Source organism: Suricata suricatta, chromosome 2 (genome assembly GCF_006229205.1).
Source record: "Suricata suricatta isolate VVHF042 chromosome 2, meerkat_22Aug2017_6uvM2_HiC, whole genome shotgun sequence".
Classification (NCBI taxonomy): domain Eukaryota; kingdom Metazoa; phylum Chordata; class Mammalia; order Carnivora; family Herpestidae; genus Suricata; species Suricata suricatta.
Genome location: NC_043701.1, coordinates 63,405,876 through 63,418,672, shown reverse-complemented (window position 1 = coordinate 63,418,672; position 12,797 = coordinate 63,405,876). Strand labels below are relative to the sequence as shown.

General features: G+C 40.4%; 1 protein-coding gene and 1 long non-coding RNA gene across 4 annotated transcripts in view; both read left to right on the top strand.

Moving 5' to 3' along the window:
* LOC115281963 overlaps positions 1-12,050 on the top strand; it is an 85,089-nt gene extending 73,039 nt beyond the window's left edge. The window contains exon 3 of the long non-coding RNA XR_003904475.1: positions 11,812-12,050. This is a non-coding gene — a long non-coding RNA (uncharacterized LOC115281963). The remainder of the gene's footprint in view (positions 1-11,811) is intronic.
* LHFPL3 (LHFPL tetraspan subfamily member 3) overlaps positions 1-12,797 on the top strand; it is a 556,172-nt gene that overhangs the window by 319,608 nt on the left and 223,767 nt on the right. The gene's annotated exons all lie outside the window — the stretch shown is intronic.

Here is a 12,797-nt window from a genome sequence, read left to right as displayed (position 1 = left end):
CTGTCAACACAGAGCCCAAAGTGGGGCTCAAACCCATGACATGAGCTCATGACCTTGATCATGACCAAGATCAGACACTTAACCAACTGACCACCCAGATGCCCATCTTTAAAGAATTCAGATTCAGTGCTGCTAAAGAAATTTTGTTTTTGAAAAGCATGACCTGCCTGCTAAGCCTACCTGTTATAGTTTCAACTGTTCTAAGCCATGTGTAGCTGATGACTTTGAAGAAGCAATGTTTAAGTGTGACTCTTCAGGCAGCAAATCGTTGGTTAAAATTCATTCTTAGGATTAAAAATAAGATCTAGAGTTTTTTAATTTTTTTTTAACATTTCTTCATTTTTAAGAGACAGTGCAAGTGGAGGAGGGCCAGACAGAGAAGGAGACACAGAATCTGAAGCAGGCTCCCAGCAGTCAGCACAGACCCTGATATGGGTCTCAAACCCACAAACTGTGAGATCATGACCTGAGCTAAAGTTGGATGCGCAAGTGACTGAGCCACCAGGCACCCCAAGATCTAGGTTTTTTTCAAAGAGTCTCTTGGAAGTGCTGATGCATAGGAGCACATGTACCCCAATGTTCATAGCAGCAATGTCAACAATAGCCAAATCATGGAAAGAGCCTAAATTTCCATCACCTGATGAGTGGATCAAGAAGATGTGGTATATATATACACAATGGAGTACTACATGGCAATGAGAAAGAATGAAATCTGGCCATTTGTAGGAAAGTGGATGGACCTCGAGGGTGTCATGCTAAGCAAAATAAGTCAGGCAGAGAAGGACAGATACCATATGTTTGCACTCAGGTCTAACAGGAGAACAGGAGAAACCTAATGGAGGACCAGGGGGAGGGGAAGAGGGAAAGAGAGTAGGGGAGAGAGAGGGACGCAAAACTTGAGAGACTATTGAATACTGAAAACAAACTGAGGGTTGAAGGGGGAGGGGGGAAAAGAGGTGGAGGTGATGGAGGAGGGCACTTATGGGGAAGAGCACTGGGTGCTGTATGGAAACCAATTTGAGAATAAACTATTAAAAAAATAAAAAAAATTTTTTAAATTTAAAAAACTGCTTTGCATTGAAAAAAAAAAGAGTCTGTTGATATACCAGTATCTCATTTTAATAGTTATCACTTACATGGTATTCAATGGCTCTGGATATTGAATCCACCTAGCAGCCCTACACCATAGACAGTAATATCCCCACTTTACTGAAGAAATGGACACCTACATTGCTAATTACTTTGCCAAATACATGAAGGCACCTGGATGTGAATACAGGTTTGGGTCCAATTCCCACCCCTTTCCAATGCAATCATCTGTGTGTGTGTATTTCATTCCCACCCACCCTTCTGTCTTGCCATCTTCCTTTTTTGCAGCTTCCTTCCTGGCCTCCCATAGACGTCCCCCTCTCCAAGTCAGAGGTCATGGCTTCAAACTCTCTTCTCCATTGTTTCAAAAATTTCCACAATCACATTCAACTTGAACTGTTCTACTGATAGTAAATTCAGAGTCTTGACAGTTGAATCATATCCCATTCTATTTGGTTACTAACTTTTCAGTGGAAAACAATTACAGTGATATGTGGGCCCCACTTAATTGAGTATTTTCCCATAGAAGCTAGGACAGTTATTTTCAATGCTAAGCCATTGGCAGAAAAGGAAATAGGGCCATAATATTAAATCATAAAGTGTTCATTAGAAGAAAATAATACGTGATTTCAAGTAAAACTATGGAGAGCTTTCAAATTTCTTGCTGCCTTGCAGTTAGAATTGCTTGGTATTTAATGCTGACTTGGGCAAATAATATACATATAGCATTTTATGTACCATTCAATATGCCTATATATATTCTTGCAAGTTCTCAGTTCTGATTTCTTTTAAGTATGATGTGTGTTTCTAGAAAGATCAAGAAGGACTCAGGGGAATACCTTTTCCCGGTATGTGTACACATACATCTTCCTGTATACTCTTTCACTCTAGTCCAGCTTTGCAAACATGCTGAACTAGTCCTTTACTGGCACAGTAAGTCTGTGAAATCAGTTTTGTTCACCTCTGAATTGCTCAGAATCCCTATAGACAGCTTTAGATGCTTAGCACCTGGAGTACTTATTTAAAAATCCTCTGAATCTGCACTGCAGATTCAAATCCACAATGTCTGGGTTGGGGCCAAGGAATCTGAATTTTTGACAAGTACCTCAAATGGTTCTGACACAGGTGATCCCCAAATCCTACTCTGAGAAAAGCACAAAAAGGAGCTAGCGTAGCAAACATTACCTTATTTGATTCACAAGACAGGACTGTGAGATCAGAATTTACTAGTGGAAAATCTGAGGTTCAGTGAGGTCCCACTCCCTGTTCCATCTGGTTCTCTGAGCACACAATGTGTCTTTGCATATGACCTTCCCATGTCTGGAGCCCCCTTTGCTTACTCTCTGCTTGATTAAACCCCTCTTATACTTTAGGGCCCAAGTCTGGGTAGGCAGAACTCATCATCTTGTCCTTGCTTGTAGAGCCCTTGGCTTGCTCTGATGGTTTGATATCTATCACATGGAAGATGGCTTGTTCCGTACCTGTCTGTGCCCCCACAGACTCAGTTTCTCCATCACAGACTTCATCCCAGGTACCCAGTGCCTTTCCCCGTTCCTAGAGTGTGGGGGGTGACTCTTAAATATGACACCCAAGTTGAAGAGCTAGGATCCAGACCACCATCTTCTGTCAATCACTCTGTGTTCTTTCCTTCTCACCAGGAAATTCCAGACTATTCTAGCAGGTCATAAACTTTTAGATGCCTTCCAGAAGTGTTCCATAATACACAGTATAGCCACAGGCTTTTTCTGGATGCTATTGATGACCTAAATCCACAGTGGTAGAGGAATTCTTAGTAAGATTGAAAGGGACTGTATTTCAACACAAAAATTGAAATCAACCTGGATACTCAAGTGGAATGTTCTAAAGAAACAACTGAAGTGACTCCTGGGAGACGTTCACAGTGACCTCAAAACTTCAGACACAAAACCCTGGGGAAGATGCTAGACTGCTACCATAGAAAGCTATCTTGCTTGGGTTTGGCTTAGCCACCAACTCTATCTCTGAGCCATGTAGCACCAATATTGGAGAGAAAGGGTAACTTAGAAGTGGTCCCCTGGTATGCAGTGCTGGCCCACTGCCCTGACTCCAGAGAAGGGCCTCATAATCTCTTTCTCATCATTATGCAATATTTCAAATTGATCCTTTCTGGCCTTCAAGTTTCTCACAACTATACTTTTTATTTAATTGAACCTGATACACAGCATATGATCAGTGTACCATCTGCTTTGTCAACACAACCAGCCTAGCTCTGCCCAAACTGTGATCCAATCAGTTGTGGCTTGGACAAAACATAATTTTTTTTTTCAGTTGGCGTGGGGGAGAATGTTAGTCATAGCATGCTGTCTGTTTGTACTATGCCAAGTTGTCTATTTCTGTCAACTAGATGCAAATTTAGGAAAAGGTACATGATTTGCATGTCAGAGTGGGTTAGAAAGTTTCTATATAAACAACCCAACATGAACTTCCTAGTCCCCTTCTGTTGCATATGGAGGCAGAAAGAAATAGATTACTCTCTAGTCAATGTCAATTAAATCATCCTTGAAGACTTTCATCTTTGCCTTGAAGGTTATATTAATAGTCATACTTGCATAGCTCTTTCCTTCTTCAAAAACTTCCACATTTGGCCTCACAACAGCCCTTTGGGCATCAATATTCATCTCATCTTGCATAACACAGAAATCAAATGGTTTTCTAAGGTCATAAACTCTGTTGTACACCATTGCACATGCCACACATCTTCATATTATACCTACAAATGTAAACTTGGGGTGGGGGGAGAGGAGCGGGGAGCTGCGTGGCTCAGTCAGTTGAACATTGGACTCTTGATTTTGACTCAGGTCATGATTCCAGGATTGTGGGATCAAGCCCCACATTGCGCTCCCTGCTAAGCATGGAGGCTGCTTAAGATTCTCTCTCTCTGCCCCCTTCCTCACTTGCACTCTCTCTCACTCTAAAATAAAAAATAGAGGTACTTGGGTAGCTCAATCTGTTAAGCATCCCATTCTTGATTTCAGCTCAGGCCATGACCTCTCATGCAAGTTTTAGAGCCCCTCATCAGGTTCTGTGCTGACAGTATGAAGCCTATGTGAGATTCTCTCTCTCCTCTTTGCTCCTCCTCCTTTCTAGCTGTCTCTCTCTCTCTCTCTCTCAAAAATAAAATAAAATAAAATAAAATAAAATAAAATAAAAGTAAATTCAGATGGGCTTATATCTTAAAACCGCTGCTACTGCTGGCTGGCGGTGTGGTCACAGAGATACTGCATTTCCATTGATAGTACAACTAACTTTGTTGAATGCTTCCATGCTGAGGTCATGTGAACACTGATATCAGGCAGGCTTAGGAATGGTGCAGTAAAGGCCCATGAAGTTGCTGGACTCAGAGCATAGTGAGTTTCATTATGATGGTGTTGGGGCACCTGGATGGCTCAGTTGGTTGAGCTTCTGACTCTTGATTTCAGGTCACATCACAATTTCTCAGGTCTGAGATTGAGCCCCGCTTGGGCTTCACACTGGGTGTGGAGCCTACTTAAGATTCTTTCTCTCTGTCTCCCTCTGTCCCTCCTTGCTCGCACTCTCATTCTTTCTCAAAAAAGAAAAAAGAAAAAAAGAAAGATGGTGTTGAATGAAATTCAGGGTCCCATGGCATGGCAATGGCTGTGGGTATGTAGATGTCAACTACGCAGCAGAAATCTTGGCCTCCGAAAGTGTCGCTCTGCTGACTGAGGAGCAGGCAGGTGGCTCTCCTGCCCATTTCACCCAGGTACCCTCTTCCCTGGAGTTTTTTCCCCAAATAGTTACAAGAATAGACATATTACTAACTGAGCTGGGCCATTTTAGACCACCATTTGAAAAACAGACCACCTGAACTGCCTTTCTTTGAACTATAGGCAAGTAAATCACGACATGAAAATGTCTAAGTCCTGACTCTTGTTTTAGTTTACTTAGTATGCTCTGTTAGGATAGACCCCAGGAGAAGTACTAGTAAATCAAACTGTGGGTTTTTTCCCTCGTAATACATAGATACTAATAACTGGCATCGGGACACAGCTGGTGATATTTTATTGTTTAGTTTTGGTGATATATTTAAACTGAACCATCTTATAGATAAGGATGAGAGCAGAAGCATATTATTACTCGTCACTTGCCTTCACTGCTCCAGGAATTTTTCATAAGTTACTTGGTTTCATCTCCTCAAAGACCCAGTGATGTAGGTACTGTTATTAATCTCCATTTTGCAGATGAAAACACAGAGCATGGTGACCTTTAATGACTTGCCGAAGGTGCACAGCTAATATATGAAAGTGCCTGGAGTCAGATTCAGGCAGCCTGGCTCCGGAGCCACTCTCTCTATAACCGTGTGCCCCATGGGATGTGGTAGGCGGTACTCCGCTCCCAGAGCAGAGATGCTTTATAGGCACTTAATGAATCCTTGTTTGGTAAATGATACAAGCAAATGAGTAATATTCAACCAGCTTGCAAAGAACAATAAGGCATGTTTGGGGTACTTCCTGTTGATGGAATCTAACTTCCCAAATATTGGACCAAGAGAATTTAATAAAAACAAAGCTCTATGTGATTACCATTAGGTCATCAATTAAAAATATTTTTTGAGAGAGAGTGAGAGGGCATAAATGAGCAAGAGGCAGAAAGAGAGAGAGAGAGAGAGAAGTGGAGCTCACTCAATGCGGGGCTCATGCACACCTGAAGTGGGGTCCAAACTCACCCAGTGTGGGACTTGAATTCACAAACTATGAGATCATGACCTGAGCCAAAGTCGGTGCTTAAGAACTGAGCCACCCAGGCACCCAATATTTTTTTATTTTAAATAAAAATGTGTGATTTACCAGAAACACTTGTTGGACATTTTAAACTGATTCTCTCACAGTTATCTCAAATAAGTCATGCCCATCTGTCTTTAAAAATTCTTTCTCTTGGGTTGCCTGGCTGGTATATGACTCTAGAGCTCAGAGTCATGAGTTCAAGCCCCATGTTGGCATGGAGCCTACTTAAAAATAAAAATAAAATTAAAATTAAAACAATAAAAAATTTTCCTTTCACCTTGACTTAGGTCTCAATTTCTCATGTAACCTCTCTTCTCAAATCCAACTATGCTTGACTCTGAAAAACTGTTTATTGGAATGCCCAAGAACTTGTAGGTTTTCTTGTCCAACCTCTTGAGTTTGTCGTCATACTTGTTTAGACTGAATGTGAATTTAAATCTGAAATGCTTTATGGATTTTAACTTATTTTATTTTTTGAGCAATCTATATACCTGACATGAAGCTCCAACTCATAACCCCAAGATCAAGAGACACATGCTCCAGGTGGCTGGATTTTTAAAACAAATTATTTTAACTGCATGCTACACAACCAACTCATAAAGAGAATCTGTGTGGATTTCTCCTTTTTTCTCAATGTCTTTGGGTGGCCAGTGTTAGCATTCCCATCTAGGAAGAGTTGAACTTGTATCTGGAGGGATTTAGCTAAAGAACACCATGAATTAGTTCTGGCTCGAATTTCCCATCTGCAGGGGAAGCCAAGCAAGGTTCATTCATCCTTCACTGAGCATAGAGCCAGGCTGCTGATTGCAAAGGAAACATGACTACACCATCTGGCTGGAGAATTCATATATAACATGCAGAACTATAGTCTTATGTCCTACTACCAGCCTTACTGCCATGGGTAAACCAAGGAGAATTTGACCATATGCCAAGATTTTCCAGCTATTGGAGAATAAGTTTGGGAAACTCCATATTTTATGCTGAAAAAGAACTGCTAAGAAAACTAAAAGAGCTGGGACTTCAATGGTATATTACAAACATAAAAGTAGATTTATATTTATTATCACAGAACCCACTGAAGGATCCTCATTAATAACCCAGGCTCCTTCCATAATCTGTCTCCAATATTCCCTATGGCAAAAGTTGGTAAACTTTTTTCTTTAAAGGGCTAGACAATAAATATTTTAGGCTTTGTGGGCCACGTGGTCACTTGCAGTTCCTCAGCTCTATAGCTGTAGCAGAGAAAAGAGCCATAGACAGCTAAACATAGCTGTGTTCCAATAAAACTTTATTTGTAAAAACAAGTGGCAGGCTAAATTTGGCCCACGGGCTATATTTTGCTGACCCCTGCCCTTAAGTCTCAGAATCTTCTAAGGTGAAGAACACACACTCTTTACTGAGCTACCTTGCCCTGAAAGTGTCACACATCACTTCCATTGGTGAGAACTAGTCTCCTGGTTTCATTCACATACAAGGGTGCTTGGGAAATGTAGTTCCTGTTTGGGAAGAGACTTTCATGCAATACCTTTACATCTTGGAAGAGAAATGTGAATCCTTCATAGACATTTAGCCATCTCAGGCATTGGCATATCACAAATGTAGCAACTATTCTCCTGGTCCTATAAAAGGAATGCATATTGAATTTCAGATTTCTTAAAAGCAACACTATTCGTAGAAATGAATTCTAGCACATAATCACTAATTTACTGGTCATGAATTTCTTGGCCCAGTCTGCTATTAAAAAACTAGTTTTTGGGGCGCCTGGGTGGCTCAGTCCGTTGAGCCTCCGGCTTCGGCCTAGGTCAGATCTCACGTTCGTGGGTTCGAGCCCCGCGTCGGGCTCTGTGCTGACAGCGAGCTCAGAGCCTGGAGCCTGCTTCTGGTTCTGTGTCTCCTTCTCTCTCTGCCCCTCCCCCTCTCATGTTCTGTCTCTCTCTGTATCAAAAATAAATAAAACATTAAAAAAATTAAAAAAACACTAGTTTTCAAAAGAGTAATTCATTCTGTATTAGAAATAATAGATTGTATTTTTATTGAAACACTGTTCTCTGCAAACATAGCATCTAATGGAGAGTGGTCATTTGTGTATCTCTAATTATGTGTTGGCTTTTCTGTATTGGTTTCATCAGAATAATCAGCAGGTGGGTTTATCTGTGGAGACATTGAATTCTTTCCATAGTTGAAGTGCTTTCTTCAGAAGGTGAGGAAAATAATGGTTCAGGGATTAAAAAGAAAGCTAGCAATGCATTCAGTTAAAAGATACAACTATAAAGAAAATTTTTTTAATTGTAAGAAAAAAATCCCATGAATTCCTTTTATTTTAATGTTTATTTTTGAGAGAGAGAGGGAGAGAGAAACAGAGTGTGAACAGGGGAGGGAGAAAGACAGACAGACAGACAGAGAATCTGAAGCTGGCTCCAGGCTCCAAGCCCTCAGCACAGAGCCCAGTGTGGGGCTCGAACTCACTAGCAGTGAGACCATGACCTGAGCCGCAGTTGGACGCTTAACTGACTGAGCCACCCAGTTGCCCCAGGAATTTCTAAACTGTAGTTTCCATGGTAACTTTGACTCTTCTATGTCCATAAACTCTTCTGTGTTGCTACAAAGATATTCTATCAAGACTGGGTTGTGTCTAAGGCAGCAAGAGCCATGATTATAGACACCACAGTTCACATGTATCCCTTTTCCATAACTTGTCTGAAAGAAAATGTGATATTTTTTATGCTTTATCCCTGTTCAAAGGTGAGTTATGACAGCTGCATGAGGAAAGAATGACCTATCTCTGATGGACTTGTAGATAAGGAAATAATTGACCCTCTGCTTTGTTTTTGACTTTTTCCAGTGCCTAGATTGACAGATGTCTTCATAATCTCTTAACTAGCAGACACTGAGTGTCTGACTCAGTGTGAGTAGTGAGTTCTGCTGCTGCATGTCAATTCTTTCCCTCTCTTGGAGGTTTCCTTCTGGGCACACAGCTACAAACTGCCAATGCATCGAAGGTGTACCTTGCTTTACCTTTACAAACACTGCGTAAAATATTCTAAATAACAACTTCTAAATAATTTGTGGTGAAACCTTTTTAAACACGAAAATTCCTAATGCAAATATCTCCTCCTACAATTATCCGTGTGTGTGTGTGTGTGCGCGTGTGTGTGCGCGCGCGTGTGTGTGTAGGGGGGAGTCCTTAATTGGCTTGCACAGCACTCATACAAATGAGCACATAAAGGTGTTTTATGTGGCTATGCTCACATCCTTGTAATCACAAATCACTTTCATGCTCCCTGCCCATATTAAGCATCACAGGCTATGGGCCATTGCTGTCACTTTATAGATTTGACTTTTCAAGGCTCACAACCCAGCGGCTGCTTTCGTCCTCCTGGGTGCCTATGCCTGTAATGTAAATTAGCTGCCCCAGCAGGATTGATATCATCTGGGCGATGAAATTATGGTCAACTTAGCCAATCTTCCTGTAAAGCCTTGTAATTTGGATCAAATATCAGCATAACTAACATTAGTTATTCCTTTAGTGTGCTACAGTGAATTTGTCAAAGTAGCTAAGAGTAAGTAGTAACTAAGGTTAACACACAATTATATCTGCAATTTACAACTTAGAGGAGTAATTAAATACAAGGAAAAATTATGAAATTTCTACTCTATGGTTATACAGTGATACCAAATTTTGTGTCAACACTAATAGTTATGTGAACTTGAACAAATTCTTTTAAATTTAACTTTTTTCAGTCTCCATTTCCTCATCTGTTAAAAAGACATTAATAGTCCCCATTGATTTAGGACTCTCTACATGCTAAGCACTGAAGTGGCTGCTTTACATCTGTTATTTAATTTATTCCCAATAACAACCAGCAGTGTCTTCTTATATCCATTTTATAATTTGTTGGAAATTGATAGATGTGTTTCTTTTTTTTTTCCTATCAATGTCCCTGTTTCTTATGAAAGAATTCTATCTTTGACTACCACTTTTATCCATGATGATGACACGACTGAAGAGCTGTTGATACAAGCCAGTGGAAAAGTTTTTTCTAATGTTCTAGAGTTCATTTTTTTCTAATACTTTTTCCTTCTTAATTTCCAATATCCTTAATTATTATCACCCCTACAGCAGTAGTTATGATGCAAACCTCCTGTGTGGTGGGGCACTAGGTTGAACCCAACGTGGTGGGTCAGTGGGTTCATTTTCTCTGGCTGCGTACCCTCTGACTCACCAGTCCCATGTTACAAGATGCTAAATATTTTTATGTCGCCCATGAGAAATGATCTGGGCTTACAGAGCCTCTTCTCCCAGTTGTATTAACTATGAGCTCTGCTAAGTGCGTGTTTCCCCCTTTTGGACTGAGGACTTCTGGGGCCCAGAGTCCATGTCCTCATTCATCTTTGTGTGATTGGCATGGTGAATATGATGGGTACATGTTTGGATGAATGGATAGGTAACCACAAAGTAAATAACATGTAACCAACACTCCGAGAAGTGAAATCTGCAAGGTCAATGGCTAGAAAGTAGCATCACCAACTGTGTCTCTTCTCCCTGCCTCTTACACAGTTGAGGACGGAGTTGGCATCCTAAGACCATGGATGTGGCTAGCACTTAGTGGGAACTCAAAATGTTTGTTTCTTTCCTCTCTCCACCCAAGTATTGTTTAGTGTCTCAGTCCTCAACCCTTATTTTGGATTCACAACTTAATCTAGTCTTGGCTTTTGTGGTCTCACAAAGAGTATACCCTTTCAGTTCATCCTGAACCCCTGAGGAGTTCGTGGGTTTTCCCTTCATCTTTCTTCCTCCTCCACGATTTTGGTTGATTCCTGGAGTAGCTTTATATTCCGCCCTCCTCTTTAGAGCAAATGAAACCTCAGGATTCCTGCATCTTTTTCTCTGTCCAATCAGTAAGGGAAAATATATGGTCATTTCTCTGCATGACTCTCTCCAGGCCATTCTTTATTTCTAATCTGAGTGAAATAATTCTCCCACTTTCATTTAACCTGAGATGTTTATCCTGGGTACCTATTGCTCACTTACTGATTGATTTTCACTTACGTACAAATCCATTATGACATCCAGCAGACCCCCTGCAAGTTCACAGCTTGCCCTCTATATATATTTTGAAAAGTCTAGGAATTACTTCGAATCCAAACTAAATTAGAAATTAATTCTTTAAAACACTTGAGCAAAATATAAAAAGTTTATATATAGATTCAAGGTGACTTAACTACATAAGTATGAAGTTTTGAAGAAACACTAAATTAGCTTTATTTTGTTGCTTTGTCCTAAGAAGTTCTAAAATAGAATATTACATATAAAATTATTTGGTTTTTTATCTATGCTACATGTTCTCACCTAACACTTTTGGAGGGTCACTGATTTTATGTAATCTTATGGTTAAAATGGCTGATGTGTGATCAGAGGTCTTTGTAATCAAAGGCGACACACAGAGAACCTTCTAGCTGGTAGTTACTACCCATCTTTGCCCCTTTGCCACATGCACTGCATGAAATTTTAGCTCAACTGAAGCCAGATGCAATGCTTTTTGATGTTTTCCAAAAGGAGTGTGCATGAGATTGAAAAAAAAAACTTTGTTTCTCTTTGGGGAAATAAAACACGCAGGTATGGAACAATGAGACAACAGTACAGAAGAGAGAATCTGGTGGGAGGCAAAATCTCCTGCTAGAGATTCTGAGTGCCGTGTGAGTTTAGAGACATTTCCCATAGTAAGTGTGGAACTGATGGTCTGGAGTCAGAGCATCCTCATTTAGTGGCAGGAGCTCAAAACCAAATGACAACAGTATAGGCAGGTATCTCTTTGTTTTGAAGCCTGAACCTCAATTAGACCTGAGAATGGAATTAAAAGTATACATAGTACCTTTAAGCACGCTGTTAGGACTGTATCTACATGATTCTTATTGCCTATCTGTACATTCCATCAAACAGTATTGCTCCACCCATTCGAAAAGGGATGAAACTGGGTTGCTAAAGAGGAATTCAGCAGAACCGTTCAGCTCCCTCTGGGAAGAAATCAGCAGGACATGCACAGTCTTTGAACAAGAGCTTCATGGCTTTTCCAGGATCAGTTTTGAGGGAATATATTTCAGTACCCTGGACAGAAGCATCTTCTAGTATGTTCCTGATGAGGAAAAACTCCAAATACATGATTGTAATTACAGAACCAACCATGTGTTCTAAAAGCTCTGATGTCTTCATCCTGCTCTGGTCAGTTCTCACATGCTCAGTCATACTCAGTCACGAAATTCAGCAAAGGAGATCCAAGATAGAGTGAAAGTTCAACATCTCCATAAAGAAATATGTGTGATTATCTTATTAAATCTGAAATGGACAGAGGACTTTGTAAGGCATAAAAGCAGTGGAATAAACTACGGGGCAAAAATATTGGTATACATGACAACATACAATTTAAATATTTTTTATGTTTCAGAGGATATTGTATATAAAATGTCAATGCAAATCAAAATTAGGAGAAAATGTCTCCAGTAAAGGGTAAATGCATCTAAAATATAAGTCAGCTAGTATCTAAAATCTACAAGGAACTCACCAAACTTCACACCCACAAAACAAATAACCCAGTGAAGAAATGGGCAGAAGACATGAACAGACATGTCCGAAGAGGACATCCAGATGGCCTACAGGCACATGAAATGATGCTCAACATCACTCATCATCAGAGAAACAGAAATCAAAACCACACTGAGATACCACCTCACACCAATCAGAGTGGCTAAAATGAACAAATCAAGAGACTATAGATGCTGGCGAGGGTGTGGAGAGATGGGTACCCTCCTACACTGTTGGTGGAAATGTAAACTGGTGCAGCTGCTCTGGAAAACAGTGTGGTGATTCCTCAAAAAACTATCCATAGAACTCCCTTATGACCCATCAATAGCACTGCTAGGGATTTACCC